This window comes from Condylostylus longicornis, unplaced genomic scaffold (genome assembly GCF_029603195.1).
Source record: "Condylostylus longicornis isolate FDR11 unplaced genomic scaffold, ASM2960319v2 ptg000018l, whole genome shotgun sequence".
NCBI classification, from domain to species: Eukaryota; Metazoa; Arthropoda; class Insecta; order Diptera; family Dolichopodidae; genus Condylostylus; species Condylostylus longicornis.
Window position 1 is genome coordinate 3,584 of NW_026577987.1, and position 21,379 is coordinate 24,962.

The following is a 21,379-nucleotide window of genomic DNA, read 5'->3' on the forward strand; positions in this document are numbered from 1 at the left end:
TTTTATTTAGTAAATAAATTAATTAAAATTAATAATCAAATTATTTTAATTTAATAAATAAATTAATTAAAATTAATAATTAAATTATTAAAATTTAATAAATAAATTCAATAAATTAAATTTAATAAATTTTATAAAACCATATGAATTTCATAAAATAAGTTTTTTATTTAGTTTTCTCACATCATAGGTGAACCCTGCTACTGTTAGAAATTTAAATCTATCAAGAAAAGTAGCAGGAGATCCATCAAAAATTGAAAAACACGACAAAAACGAGGTTTACGAGAAAAAAATTTGGAAAACTCTGGTAGAGGTACTCAAAGAATGTTAAAGAATTGTTACCCTTTACTACTACATACATGCGATAAGTGCGTTTTCATCATAAACTCCCATAATATGAGAATAAAGATGTCTGTGGCTTTTATAAATACAAAAATATGCGTATATTCATAAATGCAAAAAATATATAAGAAACTTACATAACTCAGTAATATTAAATTAAAAGAGAAAAACTTAATGTACATTAGTTTTTATTTAAAATATAAAAAACTTTTTCTTATTTTTAAACACTGACAAAATTTTTAATTAAAGTATGGAAATTGATGGTAATATCATCTTAAGTATTAAAAAAATCAAAAAAGGAAAGTAAATAGATCTTAAGTCGACTTAAGAATGCAAAAAGTGATAAAACCTAAGAGGAAAAAACATCTTAATTAAAAAAAATTCCAAAAACAATCGTCTTTAAATCTTCAAACGGAAGCCAATAAAGTTAAGGAGACGGCCAATAAATTCAAAAAAGCTCTCCTCTATTTACTTTCTTTTCGCGTATTCAAAACTTCTTTAACCCTGTTAGAATTTGCGCAGCGTTGAATTGAACCTTATTTTCGTCATACTGAAAAGTTCAATTATGCAAATTAAGATGTTTTGCCTTGTTGGTACCGAACTTTTGAAAATTTTTTATATTACAGGTGGCTACCTAAATAGCAGAGTACTTATAGATGATGTTTTGTTAATGTATGAATACCTTAGAAGTAAACAAATTTGATTATTAGACTTTAAGAGCAACGCAATTGAGACCTTGATGTCAAGTTTGTATTAAATTTTTACCGACCGTATTGTGTATACAATAGGTAGGTTATGTGATAGCAACAAATTTTGCATATCGAGTTTTCGGTTGGAATGCACTTCTCCATAGTACGGAAGTGTAAATAAACTATTTTTAGCAACCTGTTGGTCTGTCGGTCTGTGTGTGCACGCGTGTATCTGAAGTTCTACTGAACCGATTTTTATGAAATTTTATATGTAAGTTTATTTCCACCATGGCACGGATTGATCAACTTTTGGGATATATCAGGCCTCGGGAACTGCACTTTCTAGCGAGCCTGTTTTACATTTTTGACCATTTTAAAGAAAATTTTTAACCGATTTACTTGAAATTTCATATATAAGCTCAGCTCGGCCGTCCCCGAAACCTCCTAACTTTTGGAAGAAATCAGGTGTCAGCAACTGGACGTTTACTACGGGCCAAATATACATTTTTGCGTATATAAAGAGAAATGATCAACCGATTTCATTGAAATTTAATATTCAGGTTCTTCGTATTAAAACAATGAACATATAAATTTTTTGGAAAGATCAGGGCTCGAAAACGGATCTGCGGGCCGATTTTGCATTTTTCACCATATCTACGGAACTAATTGATAGAATTTCTTGAAATTTGATATTTGAGTTCTGGTTGTTACCGAAACTAACTGACGAGCATTTCAGGGAATTCGGGTGGCACAAAGTGAAACTCTATTAAGAGCCAAATTTACATTTTTCTAGTTATGTTAACAATGAACTTACTAATGTCCTAAAAATTGGAAAGAGGTAATTAACAGGCATTTTTATAATATTCTGTAACACTTTCTCTTAACTAGACAATGCACAATGCGGTCGGTTATGTGCTGACCACGTCAGATTTTTTTTTCTATTATTACTAGATTGAGCTTCTTTGGATTTTATTATCTTATATTTGAATGCTTTACTTGGTTTTATTAATGTTTACATAAAATTGAAATTAATTTTTTCTTAAATTGCTTATTTTTCTTAAGATACCATTCGATATATTTGAGTATTCAATTTTTTAGAACATAATGAAGAATTCAAGATAAAAACAGCTGAAATTCAGCCTCTTTCGAAAAAATTAAATCAACTAAACAGGACTTTAGTGTTGGTGCTCTATACTGTCCACCAAATTGCGGCATTAAGAAAAATACTTTTAAAAATAAATCTCTTGTACAAACATAGACGCTGATATCTAATAGGAGGTGACTATAATGCCAAACATACAGATTGAGGTATAGCTATTCAAGAACCAGATTGTTGCTATCACTCTACTGGCGTTCCTACTTATTGGCCTGACACTAACTATTGACACTAATAAGATTCCTGATGTTATTGACTTTTTTATAACAAAAAAATATCAGAAAGCTTTCTAAGCCTTGAAGATAATTATGATTTTAATTCAGATCACTCTGCTGTCATATTGAAACTAAGTGAAAAAATAACTAAAACATTATTTAAGCCCAGTTTGACAAATAGCATTACAAATTGAGCGAGCTTTAAATACGAAATAATAGACAATATTAACGTAAATATTAATATACAATCAAGAGAACAATTAGATCTTGACTTAAAAGGATTTATTGAAATCATACAAAAAGCTGCATGGAAAAATACAAAACTGTCAAAGTACAAACCGACAGTAAATATCTATCCTAAAGAAATAACAGATTTAATAGGTGAAAAGAGAAGAGCCAGACGTAGATGGCAACGTTCGCGTTACCCTGATGATAAAACTGTTTTAAACAGAGTTTCCCAGGTGCTTAAAGGAAAAATCCAAGAATTTAAATTGGCAACATACGAAAATTATATAAAGAACTTGTCAGATACGAAGGAACCTTTATTATAGTATGTTTCACAGTACCATTACCTACTCCATTCACATATGGGGAAACACATTTGACAAAAATTTAAACGCAATTCAAAAACTACACAAAAACTACAAAATAAGGCAATAAAAAATCTTTTCGGCTACAAACACAGAACTTCTACAAAATACATTCACAACGAACACAAAATTTTGCCGCTGCATTTTTACATTAAATACAACTTGGTAACACAAATACACATGATACTAAATAACAACATAAATACATGTATTTCACCACCCGTCAATAAAAACTATCATAACTACAATACAAGAACGGCTGAAAACTTAATAATATTATCATCAAATATTAGATTTAATAGACAAGATACTATATACAACATAGCGTATAGTAACTATAATGAATTAGAAAATGAATTTAAAATTAATGAATTACCTGTCACTTGTCAACTGTCACCTGTCACCTGTCAACTCTCACTGTCACTTGTCACCTGTCACCTGTCACCTGTCCCCTGTCACCTGTCACCTGTCACCTGTCACCTGTCACATGCCAACTGTCACCTGTCACCTGTCAACTGTCACCTGTCACCTGTCACCTGTCACCTGTCACCTGTCACCTGTCACCTGTCACCTGTCAACTGTCACCTGTCACCTGTCACCTGTCACCTGTCACCTGTCACCTGTCACCTGTCACCTGTCACCTGTCAACTGTCACCTGTCAACTGTCACCTGTCACCTGTCAACTGTCAACTGTCACCTGTCACTGTCACCTGTCACCTGTCACCTGTCACCTGTCACTGTCACCTGTCACCTGTCACCTGTCACCTGTCACCTGTCAACTGTCACCTGTCACCTGTCACTGTCACCTGTCACCTGTCACCTGTCACCTGTCACATGTCACCTGTCACCTGTCAACTGTCACCTGCCACCTGTCACCTGTCAACTGTCACCTGTCACCTGACACCTGTCACCTGTCACCTGTCACCTGTCACCTGTCACCTGTCACCTGTCACCTGTCACTGTCACCTGTCAACTGTCACCTGTCACCTGTCACCTGTCACCTGTCACCTGTCAACTGTCACCTGTCAACTGTCACCTGTCACCTGTCAACTGTCACCTGTCACCTGTCACCTGTCACCTGTCACCTGTCACTGTCACCTGTCACCTGTCACCTGTCACCTGTCAACTGTCACCTGTCAACTGTCACCTGTCACCTGTCACCTGTCACCTGTCACCTGTCACATGTCACCTGTCACCTGTCAACTGTCACCTGCCACCTGTCACCTGTCACCTGTCAACTGTCACCTGTCACATGACACCTGTCACCTGTCACCTGTCACCTGTCACCTGTCACCTGTCACTGTCATCTGTCACCTGTCACCTGTCACCTGCCAACTGTCACCTGTCACCTGTCAACTGTCACCTGTCACCTATCACCTGTCACCTGTCACCTGTCACCTGTCACCTGTCAACTGTCACCTGTCACCTGACACCTGTCACCTGTCACCTGTCACCTGTCACCTGTCACCTGTCACCTGTCACCTGTCACCTGTCATGTGTCAACTGTCACCTGTCAACTGTCACCTGTCACTGTCACCTGTCACCTGTTACCTGTCACTTGTCACCTGTCACCTGTCACCTGTCACCTGTCACCTGTCACTGTCACCTGTAACCTGTCACCTGTCACCTGTCAACTGTCACCTGTCAACTGTCACCTGTCACTGTCACCTGTCAACTGTCACCTGTCACCTGTCACCTGTCACCTGTCACCTGTCACCTGTCACCTGTCACCTGTCATCTGTCACCTGTCACCTGTCACCTGTCACCTGTTAACTGTCACCTGTCACCTGTCACCTGTCACCTGTCACCTGTCACCTGTCACCTGTCACCTGTCACCTGTCACCTGTCACCTGTCACCTGTCAACTGTCACCTGTCAACTGTCACCTGTCACTGTCACCTGTCACCTGTCACCTGTCACCTGTCACATGTCACATGTCACCTGTCACCTGTCACCTCTCAACTGTCACCTGTCACCTGTCACCTGTCACCTGTCACCTGACACCTGTCACCTGTCACCTGTCACCTGTCACCTGTCACCTGTCACCTGTCACCTGTCACCTGTCATCTGTCACCTGTCACCTGTCACCTGTCACCTGTCACCTGTCACCTGTCAACTGTCACCTGTCACATGTCACCTGTCACCTGTCACCTGTCAACTGTCACCTGCCACCTGTCACCTGTCACCTGTCACCTGACACCTGTCACCTGTCACCTATCACCTGTCACCTGTCACCTGTCACCTGTCATCTGTCACCTGTCACCTGTCACCTGTCACCTGTCACCTGTCAACTGTCACCTGTCACATGTCACCTGTCACCTGTCACCTGTCAACTGTCACCTGCCACCTGTCACCTGTCACCTGTCAACTGTCACCTGTCACCTGACACCTGTCACCTGTCACCTATCACCTGTCACCTGTCACCTGTCACCTGTCACCTGTCAACTGTCACCTGTCACTGTCACCTGTCAACTGTCACCTGTCACCTGTCACCTGTCACCTGTCACCTGTCACCTGTCACCTGTCACCTGTCACCTGTCACCTGTCACCTGTCAACTGTCACCTGTCACCTGTCACCTGTCACCTGTCACCTGTCACCTGTCACCTGTCACCTGACACCTGTCACCTGTCACCTGTCACCTGTCACCTGTCACCTGTCACCTGTCAACTGTCACCTGTCACCTGTCACCTGTCACCTGTCACCTGTCACCTGTCACCTGTCACCTGTCACCTGTCACCTGTCACCTGTCACCTGTCACCTGTCACCTGTCACCTGTCAACTGTCACCTGTCAACTGTCACCTGTCACTGTCACCTGTCACCTGTCACCTGTCACCTGTCACATGTCACCTGTCACCTGTCACCTGTCACATGTCACCTGTCAACTGTCACCTGTCACCTGTCACCTGTCACCTGTCACCTTTATTTAAACCAAATTTAAAATACATACTTTTTTTTCGCATTAAAATCAAATTAGCTTTAATTTTTTTTCTTATATCATTTTTGTTATATCAGTTTTTTACTTTTTCTTTTCTTTTATTGGATGAATATGTTAAGAAATTAGATTGATCATTATTTAATAAAAATTTATTTTATAATTTATATATTTTTAAGTTAATTATTTACAAATTTTGTTATTGTATATTATATATACCTATGAATTTTATACACTCTATACGAGGGATTGGGCTCTCATGAGATAAAGAATAAATAAAATAAAAAATAAAATAAAACCGACTTATTTCTTATGGAAGGCGGCAAAGAGCAAAAAGAAACTGATTAAACACGCTCCGCCACAGATGAAAGCAAATGGCAGTTGGGTGAGGATCAATCTAGAGAAGGCTGAATTGTTTGCTGATCACTTGGAAAGCATATTCACGCCAGACGGAATAACATTAGATGTAAGTTTGGTAGAATCCATCGCAAATGAAGCAGGCAGCATAGCTCCTCTTACTCAATTAGAAATTGCGGAAGAGATAAGATCCCTGACGTTGAAAAAATTGTCAGGTATTGATCTTATTACTGCGGAAGTACTAAGAGAGCTGCTATGCTGCCATGAATGCAGCTATGGATATTGGATATGTTCTGGAGATAATGGTGCTTGGAAAGTCCCGGAGATAATTATGGTGACCAAACGCGGGAAATCCTTAAGGGAAACAAAGTCTTACAGGCCCGTTTCACTGTTACCAAAGATGTCTAAGCTTTTTGAAAAGCTACTATTAAGGAGATTAAAGCCAATTATAGAAAATAAGCGCCTTATAACAAACCATCAATTTGGTTTTAGAAGAAACCATTCTACAATAGACCAGGTCCATAGAATAAAAAAGCTTTGAAAATAAGGAAATCTGTTCTTCTATATTTCTAGATATAGCACAAGGATTCGATAAGGTATGGCACAATGGCCTTATACTTAAGTTAGGACAAATTTTACTTTAATAATTTAATAATTTTGAAATCTTACTTAGCTGATAGATTATTTAGAATTAAACAAGACGCTGAATACTCCACGTTATGAGAAATAAAGAAAGGCGTGCCTCAAGGCAATATATCGGACCCATCGTTGTACCTGCTTTACATGAGTGATTTTCCACAAACAGAAAATGCTACGGTAGCCACTTTTGCTGACGATACTGCAATTTTGGGAGTAGGAGCGAACATTGACAATTCGGCAAAAAAAATGCAGGAGGCAAGTAACAAAATAAGCCAGTGGACTAGGAATTGAAAAATGAAGTTGAATGAAGCAAAATCGATTCACGTAAACTTCACCAATCGGAAAATAGTGAATCCATCACAAATTGACTTAAATGGAACGAACGTTGGCAATTGATAATAAGATATTAATTTATGGCCAAATCATTAAACCAATATGGTTATATGGCATTCAACTGTAGGGTTGTGCCAAGAAGACTCACATTAACAAAATTAAAATCTTTCAAAATAAAGTTCTATGGGGCATGATAAATGCGCCATGGTATATACGAACCAGTAATATCCACAGGGACTTAGGAATTTCTTTGGTTGTGGATGAATTTAGGATTTGTGCTACAAAGCATAGAGCTCGTCTAGAACAGCATGTAAATATGGAAGCAGCTCGGCTGCTAGAGAATGGCGTTATGACAGAAAGACTTAAACGAAACCTTTTTTTTTGGCACGAAATACCAATTTCCCTATTTAATTATTTTAGAAGGTATTTAATTCCTGTACGGAAAAACCAAGGTAATAGCTGGTCTGTAGGACCAGTTTTATCCGTTCAGAATTTAGGTAATTTTTTAGGGTAGGACGCTCCCCCACTGTCGGAGAAAAAAGGCAGATAGCGCCGTCCTTCTCCTTCTTCTTCTTCTTTGATCATATATATGATCAACCGATTTCATTGAAATTTAATATTTGAATTCTTCGTATTAAAACAATGAATATATAAATTATACGGAAAGATTTGGGTTCGAAAACTGATCTGCGGACCGATTTTACATTTTTCACCATATCTACGGAACGAATTGATGGAATTTCTTGAAATTTGATATTTAAGTTCTGGTTGTTACCAAAACGAACGAGCATTTCAAGGAATTCGGGTGGCAAAAAGCGAAACTCTACTGAGAAAGTTTACATTTTTCTAGGTATGTTAAATTTAAGCTTACTAATGTCCTAAAAATTGGAAAAAAGTATTTAACAGACATTTTTATAATATTCTGTAACACTTTCACTTAACTGGACAGTACACATTACGGTCGGTTACGTGCTGACCACATCAGGTTGTTTTTTATTATTATATTAGAAGAGTTTTATTTATTTCTTTATAATATTAACTGCTTGTATAATTATCTTATAAAATTTGTATATCGAATTTTAAAACCAAAAAAGGTTTGCTTTTTTTAGTACCAACTAGAAAGACTGACTTTTGATCAAAAAAATCAGAAGTATTTGTATGAAACTCCAAGTCTATAAAATAGTTTCTGGTTTTTTATTATATTTTTTAAGGGAAATTTCTATTTTTCATGTTTTTAAAAAGACTATTGGTTTAAGTCAGAAATTATAATTTTACTATTTGGTTTTTGTACCTACTTGAAAATTTAAATGTATTTTGTAATATTCAGTATATTTCTCCTAAAAACTAAAAACTAAAAATCCATTCAAAAAACTGAAAAGTAGAATTTAAAAAGCTGAAAAAAATAGAAAAATTAAATGTTCACGTTTTTTGTATGAATTTTTAAGTTTATATTAATTATAGAAAAATTATGTTAATTAAAAATTTGTAAAAATTAAAATTTGCATAACGTAAATAATTTATTTTGTACACATAATTTGGTTCAGTATTGTATTTTTTCTTGTGTGCATGAATTTTGCTATAGTACTGTACATACTTTTAAAAAACAATTCAAGTTTTGATGATATTCCGTCTAATAATTTCCATCTCGTATGATTTTACCGTAATAATTATTTTTGTTATTTTTTTAATACATACATACATAACTCACAAATTGTGATAAATTAATTGTTGTTCGAAGGTACAGAAGTATAGTCAATTTTTGTCGTTGCTTAAAATTTTATAAAATTAAAAATAATCAATTTCTAATTGAATTCATTTAAAAGCAAATTATATGTGCGATAATAAATAGAATTGTTTTTAAAGCATTATTAACGTACATATGTATGTACATATGCAAATATAATAAAAATTTAATACAATGAAAATTTTGGGTAATTGAAATTGTGAAAATTATATTTAAAAAATTGCTTTTTTTTCATTTTTAGTAAAATAGAAATTAAGGTTTTTTATTCTATTTAAATAAGGCAAAATTTGGACAAGTCAGTGGCCTCAAGTACAATACGCCTAACTCGAGTTAAGACAAAAATCAGATATGTTTAGCAGCGAACTCTTTGTTTTGAGTTTCATATGCTCACAAAATTTGGTGGTTCTGCGACTGTTGTAGCCGGAGCTATTGTCGAATTCACACATGACCTAACTCGAAATGGTAACTATGTGCACTTGCACTAATCGCCTAAATCGAGTTAAGAGCAGAAAACATCTTTTTTATGTTTTTGACAAACCACTTATTTCGAGATAGGCTATTGTTGCAAATCAAAATTAGTGACATTTTTTTTTCATGTATGAATTTTTATAACCGCTTATCTCGAGTTAAGCTTTTGTTGCAAAATAAATTTTGAGTTTTTTTAAAAATAAGCGATTTGTGTAAAATAATAATTGGTGATTTTTGAAACTCATCTCGAGTTGGGCGATTATTGCAAATACAATTACATTCCAAAAGGCTTCTTATGTTGAGTTAGGTTTTTATAACGCGTGCAATTAAAAACAAAACTACAGAATTAAGCGTTTAGTGTTCGAAATCATACATGATCAGTTTTTAGTTTTTTATAATAAAAAATATTTTATAACGCTTAACATATTATTTTATGTGATATATAGTGTAGGAACTTTATGTCCATGGTTTAAAACTTGTTCACTATAGTTAAAAAACATCTGCACAAGTTACCTGCATTATTAATGTTCTAATTACCCAAATACCCCATGTTTAAGATTTGAATTCTTTTATTTAACAAATAATCTTGTAGGTCATTTCGTGATTTACCTGCGACAAATTGACGGAGTTCCCATGTAAAAATGACACATTGCTAGCTACCTGATGGATGATTGTTTTGCCTTTGTGGTCTAATTGTGTTATTAAACAAAGTGTTGTTTTATTACACCCTTGTAAAACACATGTTATTAGGAAGATCAAATTTTTGTGCTTAACAAGAGTTTTTATTTTAATTATTGTATTACAAAGCAACACTTTTATTATACACTAGTAAAACACATTTTGTTAGGAAATTCAAATTATTATAATTTGCAAGGGTTTACAATAAATAAAATTGGTACATCTGGGAATAACAATATTTTGTTATACTTTTTATTACTCATTTCCGTGAGATCAAATTTCTTCGATTTTCAAATATTTATAATATTTTTGTTATTTCGAAGGAAGTATTTTTTACAAAGACAGTTATTTATTATTGTTTTTGAAATTGATGTTGGAAAAAGTGTTGATGAATTCGTTTAATCCTTCGCGACCGGGCTTCCGGAATGCCCTCAAGTACATGAACGCTCGAAACTTACTCGTCGCACCACAGATTTCAAAAAATTGACTTCCAAAAATATTTTACAAGAACAGTTTATACAAAGATTTTTTATATTTTAAGACGAGGTGTTAACTATTTAGATTTTCAAGATACAGTCCAAATTAAAGAAGAAGAGAAAATTGGTCCCAAAAAAGAAAAACTTAGAGTACTTGATGCAATTTATTGATCCTTTGGTACACATATTTTACAAAACGATTAAGATTGGAGACCTAGGTAATAAGAGGAAGGGAGAATAAAAGATACGGTCACTTTTCTTAAATTTAATGAAACAATTATTTTTAAATTTTTAGAAATAATTTTTACTTGAAGTTTATTCATTTCTTATCTCAATTTATGTTTTTTATGACAATTATTTCAAAAACAAATGAAAAATCAAATAACGTAAAAATAATATATATATTTCTTCCCTTTTCAATATAACTTAAGTCACCTAAAACCATATTTTCAGTTTTGCAACAACACCTTAAGTCGACTAAAATTTGACGAAGATAGAAAAGTAATTTTTCACAAATCGCCTAAGTCGAGATATGATTTGCAAAGTGCTTTTTATGAATTTTGTATAACCAACTATCTCACTTTTTTCAGTTGTTTTACTTCAGATTATGAGTTAATCGCTTCCTTTTTTAATTATCTTTCGATCAAAAAAAAAATTTGGTTCAAAAAACTTCATAACTTTTTTCAAAATTTAATTTAAAGTTTTATTTCGAGATAAATGCATTTAAAAGAATAACATAAAATAATATGTTAAGCGTTATAAAATATTTTTTATTATAAAAAACTAAAAACTGATCATGTATGATTACTAAAACAGACTTAAGTCGTTTGTGCTTGAAGCCACTGAAGTAGTTCTTGAGTGGAAAAGCTACTCGCGATAGTAATAGCATATAAGGCATCTGGGATAATACTTTTTGAACAAAATGAAAGAAAATGATGACATTCTCATTTTCTTAATGTTTAAAGTTTTTTCAAGTTTAGTAATGTAAAAGTTAGTGTTTTAAAAACTTTTAAAATAATACAGCTGTCAAAACATATGTTCTTCCTGGTTATGTCAGAAGGTTTTATTTTTGAAAAAAAATTTTTCGTCAACAATAAATTTTTTTTTTTTAAATTTTTCAATTAAAAATTAAATAAAATAACCAAAATATTTTCACAAATGGGTTTTCCTAAATTTCACAGTTTTATAATCCGAGATAAAAATTCGGAGTGCCATTTAAGCATTCAAAGAGAACGGTCGTTAACATCGGTAATCAAACATAAAAATATTTAATAACATAATAAAACAAAAAAAATAAAAAAAAAACAGAAAAGAATTTTAGGTTAGTTTCTATGGGTAACAATGTTACCAAGTAGAGTTGGGACGATGGGTGATGTAAAAAATGATAAAGAATTAGAGGATTCTCAAAATAGCACTTTAATAAGATCTAAGGAAAATGTAATGAGTTCGGAAGACATTAAATTTTTCAATGCAAAAAGTGTCAGCGTTTGGGGGACGCGGCAAACAATTATTGTAACTTAGAATATATATGTGTCAAATGCAACGAAAGCCGTGAAGTCGATAAGTATTTAGCAGCTCAAAAAAAAAAAATTTAAATGTGCCCTCTGTGGGCAAGTAGGTCATCCAGCGTCTTATAGAGGATGTGAAAATTAAAAATATAAATGAACGCAAAAAAAAATTAACAAAATATGTTATTATCAAAGAATAATATGTATCAAAATTATGTAAACTCTAATATATCCTTTTCAAAGGTTGTAAATAAAGAAGAAACCAGACAAGAAAGAAATGCAAGTTTTAGTAATAATAATAATAAAAATAATAATAATAATAATAATAATAATAATAGTAATAATAATAATAATAATAATAATAATAATAATAATAATAATAATAATAATAATAATGGGAATAATATCAATAATAATAATAAAACATTAGGAAATATGAACATTATATTAAATAACTTATATAATGAAATGAAAAAAATTAAAACTGTTATTGAAAATCATTCTAAAAATATAAAAGTAATTTGTAACATTTTAGAATTAGAAATATGAATAACATAATTGAAAAAAAACTAAATGTAATATCGTTGAATAGAAATTCCATAGTTTCAAAAGAAAAGCAGTGTTACCTTACGTATTTCTTAAACACATACAGCCCTGATAATAATGTTGTGTGAGACCAAATTGAATAGGAAACGTAAAATTTTTTTCAAAGATTATCAAATAATAAGACTAGATAGGCCAAATTCGTCTTTAGGTGGAGGAACAGCTATAATAATAAAAAAAGGATATAAAATTTAAAGAATAAATAGAATTGAGTTTGAGAAGTATGAATGTTTGGAGTTGTGTGAAATTTCATTAGAAATCAATGCAGTACAATACAAAGCGTAAAGATCGTGGCAGTATATGCTTCATAAAGAAATGGTAGAAAATTTGCAGAGGAATGGGAGAATAAATTTCGGCTCTTAGTTCTAAATAAAATATATAACTACTATATAATTGCAGGTGATATTAATGCAAAACATGCTGATTGGGGCAGACAAAATAACAGTAGTAGGGGTAATTATATAAGGAACTGATATATTAATAATAGAAAATTTTATAAATGCATAGTGTATGGTACAGAGACGCCGTCCTTTCCTAGGGCAGAATCCTATTTGGATTTAACTTTAATAGACACAAGGAAAATGGAAAATTTAAGATTTGATAGGGATAGAAATTTGACAAACAGTGAAATAGATGTATATATAAATAAGACCGAGGATATAATAAAAAAGACAATAGAAAAGGCTGTTCCGAAAAATAAAAAAAGTAATAGTATAGATAAGTATTATAATAAAAAATCAAAAAAACTTTATGGTCATAAAAGTAAAATTTTATCGGAAATTAAAAAAATTAATAGAGCTAATAATGGTAATAATGTAGGATATTTGTTTGTATTAAAATCTCTTTTGAAAAATGTAAGCACTTTAATTAGGCAAAATATTAACTATAATTGCAACAGATATTGGGAAAATAAGCTTAAAAAAATTACACCAAAAGATTAACAAAAAATGTTTCCTTTATTAAATAAAATATTTAGAAATTGAAAGCAGGAAATTAGTGAAATTAAAGTACACAATAATGAAAGAGAAATTTTAGAAAAAGCAAATATTAGTTATGAAGAAATATATAAATAAAATGATCATTATATTATAAATAAAAAAGAACATATTGTAAATATATCAGGAACGTGTATTGAAGAAACACATGCATATAATGTATATGAATTTAAGAAATATAAGAATTTGGAAAAATTGGTAATTGAAAAAGTTTCACAATGGTCTAGGGAATTTAATATAATTTCTGCTATAACACAGTTTTCGGAGTTGAAAAAATCTGATAACTTATCTCATACTCAAACTAATAATAACTATTTTACTACAAGAGGACGATTATTAAAAATATTTAAAAAGCTCAAGAACAAAACTCCACCAGGAATTGATGAAATTCCTAATAGTTTTAAAAAATGTGTCTTTTGCGATTATGTTAATTTTTAGCGTTGTATACAATAATTGTTTGAATAATTCTTATTTTCCAAAAAGATGGAAAAAAGCTAAGATTATTTGCATAAGAAAACCGGGAAAGGATCCTTCAAATCCCAGAAATTTAAGATCAATAAATGCTAGTAAAATTTTAGAAATTATAATCAATTATAAACATTAAATCACTTGAATTTACAGATGAAAAAAATATAATTTCAATTAATCAATTTGGATTTAAGAGAAACCACTCAGCAGTACATGCAATAAACAAAATTGACTGCTGACAAATGTTGGCCTTTAAATAATAAAGAATATCTTGCTGATGTTTAATAAATTTGAAAGAGGCATTTAATTCAGTGTGGTTGGATGGATTATTATACAAAATGATTAATTTGAAATTTTCCAATAATTTAATAAAAATAATACAAAATATTATTAAGAGAAAAACATTTGTGGTATGTAATGAACGAATAATCTATAGTAAAATGTTTAAAGTTAGAAATGGTCTGCAACAGGGAACCGTGAATGTGCCAATTTTATTTAATATTTTTTTTAATGAATTGTTAAATTATTTTAATGCAAGCAATGGACAAAAGAGGATTATTGCGTTTGCCGATGATCTTACTATCTACGGTACTGGAACAAAGATAGTAGAAATACGATCGAAGCTGCAAAGGATATTTGATGAGGTTCAAATCTATATTGATTCTTGGCATTTGAGAATCAATTTTAGTAAATGCGAACTCATTCTTTTTAGGCCAACTGTTGACAAAACAAATAATAATATTCGAAAAAATTGGAAAAATTTACATATAAGGACAGTTGACAATACATAGTTATAAAAAATTTTAAGTGTGTAAAATATTTAGGACTAATTTTAAAATTCGATTTGTAAATTACAAATTACATGTAGTTGACAGCTTAACAAGGCCCGGAAAGCATTTGGTATCTCCAAAAATAGTTTTTTAATTTTTGTTCGGAACATAGTGTCAAAGCAGAACCTTTTCGTAGGTACGAGGATTGCAAGAAAATTTTAACATACCTAAGTTATTTTGCTTATAACTTTCGTTCCAAAAAAGGTAGAAGCTTCAAACAAACAGTTTTCAAAAGAATTATTAGAAGTTTTCAATTAAAGGGTAGCACGTTATTAGGTTTTGAATGTTTTTCGGACTTAAGAAAAATTCCAAATTTTCTCATCTTTTATTTTTATTACTTTTTCTTGTTCAAACTATTTCTTATGAAATTTTTTGAAATTTTTAAAATGCTCTTTACAAAATTTTTTCTTAAAGGTTTTGCCTTAAGCTTTAATTTATGTCATTAAACTTAAAAAATCAAATAAAAATTTATATTTGTGCATTTTGTAAGAAGCTTTCTGGAATTGTGCGCGGTAATCTCGTTTGTATTGAAATTATCAACTCCAAGCGGGCAACAATCAAATTAAATGTTTAGCCTGTGCGACAAGATCCATCGACATTAATTTGGGTACAAAAATCTTCTAACAAAAACTTTTTAACAAATTAATACCTAAAATTATTTGCAAAAATTCTCATGTTGAAAAAAATCCCTTCGTTTGAACCGTTTGAACAAAAATAAAGCTTTAGGCAGAAATAATGAAAATGCCATACTCACCTTCAACAAAAAAAGGCAATACAATTTCCTATAAAATAACGGCAAAAATTGAGGAGTATAGAATATAAATAATATATATTTAAAAACCAATTTCAAATTGGTAAAAGCAACATAAACAGATGAAAATTCAACTCAGCTATGTAAAATAACTATGAAGATTTTTATTCTTTAATTCTTTTAAGAATCTAAGATTTTTCGTTATTAAAAATAATAAAAATATAGAAACTATTATTAGAAACTATTTTATAGAATTAGAAATTCATACGAAAAGCGTGAACAAATAAAAAACCATTTTATAGACTTAAAATTTCATACAAAAAACGTGAAAATTTTATTGTTCTACTTTTCAGCTTTTTAATTTCTACTTTACAACTTTTTTTGGGATGGGAAATTTTAAAATCTTGAAAATATTCATTTTATATGATTTGATTCTCAACATTTTTTTCAAAAAAGTTGGTTCAAACTTTAAATGGTTTATAAAGTAGCAATTTTCGAAGTGAGAATACTACTGTTAAAAAAAATTAGAAGCGTCTACATAATGCTCGAATTCATGGGTTGATTGCGTCATTTAATGTAAGCTCTCATTCATAGAAGTTTGAAAAAGCTGAAACTTAGAAAAATTTCGGAAATATATACGCTGCCAAAAATGAGACTTTTACAAATTTGGAGAGGCGAAAACTAGCGAGGGGCGGAGTTGGAAAAAATTTTTTATTTGTATCTAAAAACTAAAAAAGTTTCAGACTTTTTTACAACCTTAATAGAAGAAAACCGATACCAAAAACTTGAAAAGAAGCAGGCTTTAAGTAACTTTTAGTTTAAGCAGATATTTCTTTTTAATATTCACTTATGCAGCGTCGCTGTAAAAGTACCAGCCACAACTTTTTTGCTTTTGAATGTTTATGATTTCTTTAAACTGACTCTTTGAAATGTTATAACTTTTAGAGTAAAGAGGGAGATTTCTAAAACATTTCTTCTACGGAAGTAAATTTCTAGTAAACATCCATTTATATTTTATAAAATTTCAGGTTCTTTTTTTCAAGGGTATAGAAATTTTGCAAACAGGGACGCGGACAGAGGGAAACCACAAGCACTTATTTTAGAAAACTTTTGAAGACTCCTAAAAAAATTAAATAAAAATAAATGAAAGACAAAATGATCAATATCGTGAGCATCAAATTCATCAACATCATTTTTAAAATTATTTAAGTGTTTTTTAAAATCCTCAAAATATTAAAACTTAAATTTTTTTTATATATTTTTTACATTTTGTTTTGGTTTATCTTGTGTCCAAAAGAAAAAAAGTCCCTTTCAATTTCTAGTTTCTGAAAAATTTGATTTTGGTGTACATAGCGACATCTAACAAAAAATGCTTCAATTTAAAATCTCTTACATATTATTTTTGGTTTTATATTTCTACTTTTCAACTTTTCAAATTCTACTTTTTAGTTTTTTGGATGGGAAATTTTTTTAAGAAAAATACGAGTATACTGAAAATTACAAAATATTCAAGTAGGTACAAAAACCAAATAGTAATATTATAATTTCTGACTTGAACCAGAAAGAGGTAGGAGATTCTGAATTGAAACATTTTTTGGTTAGATGTCGTTACGTACACCGAAATAAAATTTTTCAGAAACTGAAAATTAACAAGTAAAAACGTTTCAGTCGGTATGAACCGATTGAATTATACCCTGCACCTTTCATTGTTGTATAGCAATTACTCAAACCTGTGAAACCATTCTATAGAAACTTCACGGACATGTCTGACCTACAACTGAACACACAACTACCAAGTTTCATGAATCTGACTTTATTATTTTTCCAAATATTTAACATTAGCTTTGAGGTTCGGGTACCTGCCAAGCAATTCCACTAAAACTTCGCTAATATATCTGATCTATAATTGGACACACAACTGCCATGTTTCATGAATCTAACTTTATTACTTTTCCAAATATTTAAAATAAGTTTTTGGACTTGTATGGGAGCCACTCGAACCTGTCAAGCAATTCCAGAAAAACTTCAGAAATATCTTTGACCTATAATTGGACACACAACTGCCAAGTTTCATGAATCTGTCTTTATTATTTTTCCAAATATTTAAAATTAGCTTTTGAAGTTGTATGGCAGGTACCCGAACCTGCCAAGCAATTCCACTAAAACTTCGCAAATATATCTGATCTATAATTGGACACACAACTGCCAAGTTTCATGAATTTGACTTTATTATTTTTCCAAATATTTAAAATTAGCTTTTGGAGTTGTATGGCAGGTACCCGAACCTGCCAAGCAATACCACTAAAACTTCGCTAATATATCTGATCTATAATTGGACACACAACTGCCAAGTTTCAAGAATCTAACCTTATTACTTTTCCAAATATTTAAAATAAGCTTTTGGACTTGTATGGGAGCCACTCGAACCTGTCAAGCAATTCCACCAAAACTTCAGAAATATCTTTGACCTATAATTGGACACATAACTGCCAAGTTTCATGAATCTGACTTTATTATTTTTCCAAATATTTAAAATAAGCTTTTGGACTTGTATGGGAGCTGCGCGAACCTGTCAAGCAATTCCACCAAAACTTCAGAAATATCTTTGACCTATAATTGGACACACGACTGCCAAGTTTCATGAATCTGACTTTATTATTTTGCCGAATATAAAAAATTTGCTTTTGGAGTTGTATGGCAGCCACCCGAACCGGTGCAGCTATCTCATTAAAATTTTAAGAGCATATGCAGAATATAATTGGACACATGTATACAAAATTCTATATTTGTACCTTTATTAGTTTTTGAAATAGTTAAAATAAACTCTTTGAGTTGTATGGCAGCTCCCCGAACCCGTTGTCCGAATTAGTCCAATAACAATAGGGTTCGTCCTTGGCACAAAAGAAACAACTTGTGAAAGTTTGGTGTCGATTGCATTATTCGTTTTTGAGTTATCGTGTGATCGGACGGACGGACGGACGGACGGACGGACAGACATGTCTAAATCAACGCAGAATTTTACGCTGAGCAAGAATATATATATATGTCCATACCGCAGGTGACTCCTTCAAGTAGTTACAAACTCCATACCAAAGTTAATATACCCTTCACGAAGTGCAGGGTATAAAAAAGGACTTTCTTTCTTTTAGGTATAAAATAAGCATAAAAATAATAAAAAAACAACATAATAAAAAAAAAATAAAAATTTCTTGCCTGGGTATGTAAGAATCAAAATTTCTTAAGAAAATATATGAAAATGAATATTGGAGATTTGAATGTGGAAGTTTCACTTGAGAAAACTCTCTGCTCTACTTCTCGGATAACATTTTGAATAATTTAACTCATACGCACTGCGTTTTATTAATTAAACTAATAATTAGTTTGGCCAATTAAATTTGAATATACTGCATAAAAATTCTAATATTAAAAAAAAAGGCTAGGTAAATAATTGTATTCGAAAATAATTTCAAATTAATTTTATCAAATTGAATTGCAGTGTAAGCTTGTTATACGAATTCTGAATTAAGTGTAAAATTTAAATCGCTGGAATTGTAGCATTTAGGTCGGAATTTAGAACAATCATGATTAATAAAAAATTTTTAAACACAATTACCCATTTTGCAATGCAACAAAATATGTACATATGTATGGATAACACTAAAAAATTTAAAAATAAATTATCTAAATGTAGATGTATATTGAATTTCCAACATACATATATATTTAACTTGTTGCATAAAGAGATTTTAATTAAAATTAATAATTTAAATTAAAACAAGTAAAAACGTTTCAGTCGGTATAAACCGATTGAATTATACCCTGCACCTTTCGTTATTGTGTAGCAATTACTTGAACCTCTAAAATCATTCTATAGAAACTTCACGGACATGTCTGACCTATAATTGGACATCCGACTGCCAAGTTTCATGAATCTGACCTTATAATTTTTCCAAATATTTAAAATTAGCTTTTGGAGTTGTATGCTAAGTACCTGAACCTGCCAAGCAATTTCACTAAAACTTCACAAATATGTCTGATCTATTATCGGGCACACAACTGCCAAGTTTCATGAATCTGACTTTATTATTTTTCCAAATATGTAAAATAAGCTTTTGGAGTTTTATGGGAAGTACCTGAACCTGTCAGGCAATTCCATCAAAACTTCACAAATATATCTGATCTATAATCGGACACACAACTGCCAAGTTTCATGAATCTGACTTTATTATTTTTCCAAATATTAAGAATAAGCTTTTAGACTTGCATGGGAGCTACTCGAACCTGTCAAGCAATCGCACCAAAACTTTAGAAATATGTCGGACCTATAATTGGACACACGACTGCCAAGCCTCATGAATTTGCCTTTATTATTTTTCCAAATATTTAAAATAAGCTTTAAGACTTGTATGGGAGCTACTCGAACCTTTCAAGCAATTCCACCAAAACTTCAGAAATATATTTGACTTATACTTGGACACATGACTGCCAAGTTTCATGAATCTGACTTTATTATTTTTCCAAATATTAAGAATAAGCTTTTAGACTTGCATGGGAGCTACTCGAACCTGTCAATCAATCGCACCACAACTTTAGAAATTTGTCGGACCTATAATTGGACACATGATTGCCAAGTTTCATCAATCTGACTTTATTATTTTTCCAAATATTTAAAATTAGCTTCTGGAGTTGTATGGCAGGTACCCGAACCTGTCAAGCGATTCCTCTAAAACTTCAGAAATATATTTGACCTATAATTGGATACATGACTGCCAAATTTAATGAATCTGACTTTATTATTTTGCCGAATATGAAAAATTTGCTGTTGAAGTTGTATAGCAGCCACCCGAACCGGTGCAGCTATCCCATTATAATTTTCAGAGCATGTGTAGAATATAATTGGACACATGTATACAAAATTTTATATTTATACCTTTATTAGTTTTTGAAATATTTAAAATAAACTCTTTGAGTTGTATGGCAGCTACCCGAACCCGTTGTCCGAATTAGTCCAATAACAATAGGGCTCGTCCTTGGCACAAAAGAAAAAACTAGTGAAAGTTTGGTGTCGATTGCATTTTTCGTTTTTGAGTTATCGTGCGATCGGACGGACGGACGGACGGACGGACGGACGGACGGACGGACGGACGGACGGACGGACGGACAGACGGACATGTCTAAATCGACTCAGAATTTTACGCTGAGCAAGAATATATATATATGTCCATACCGCAGATGACTCCTTCAAGTAGTTACAAACTCCATACCAAAGTTAATATACCCTTCACGAAGTGCAGGGTATAAAAAGAAAATATTTTAAAAAACGTTATTATTTTTTTAATTATTTCACTATTTTAGATCAATATTATTTGAAATAATTTTTTTTTTGATATTTAAAAATAATTGCTTTGTTTTCATATTTATTTTATTTTACTGAAATTAAGAAAATTTCATATATAACTAAATTGTGTTTTGGTGCTTTTTATTTTATCTTTTGGCGACGCTCACAAATTATTATTTTTCCAGTGAATATAATAATTTATTCAAATATAAATTTTCACTACACATAAATCTCTAATTATGCCAATTAATGTCACTAAGATTATA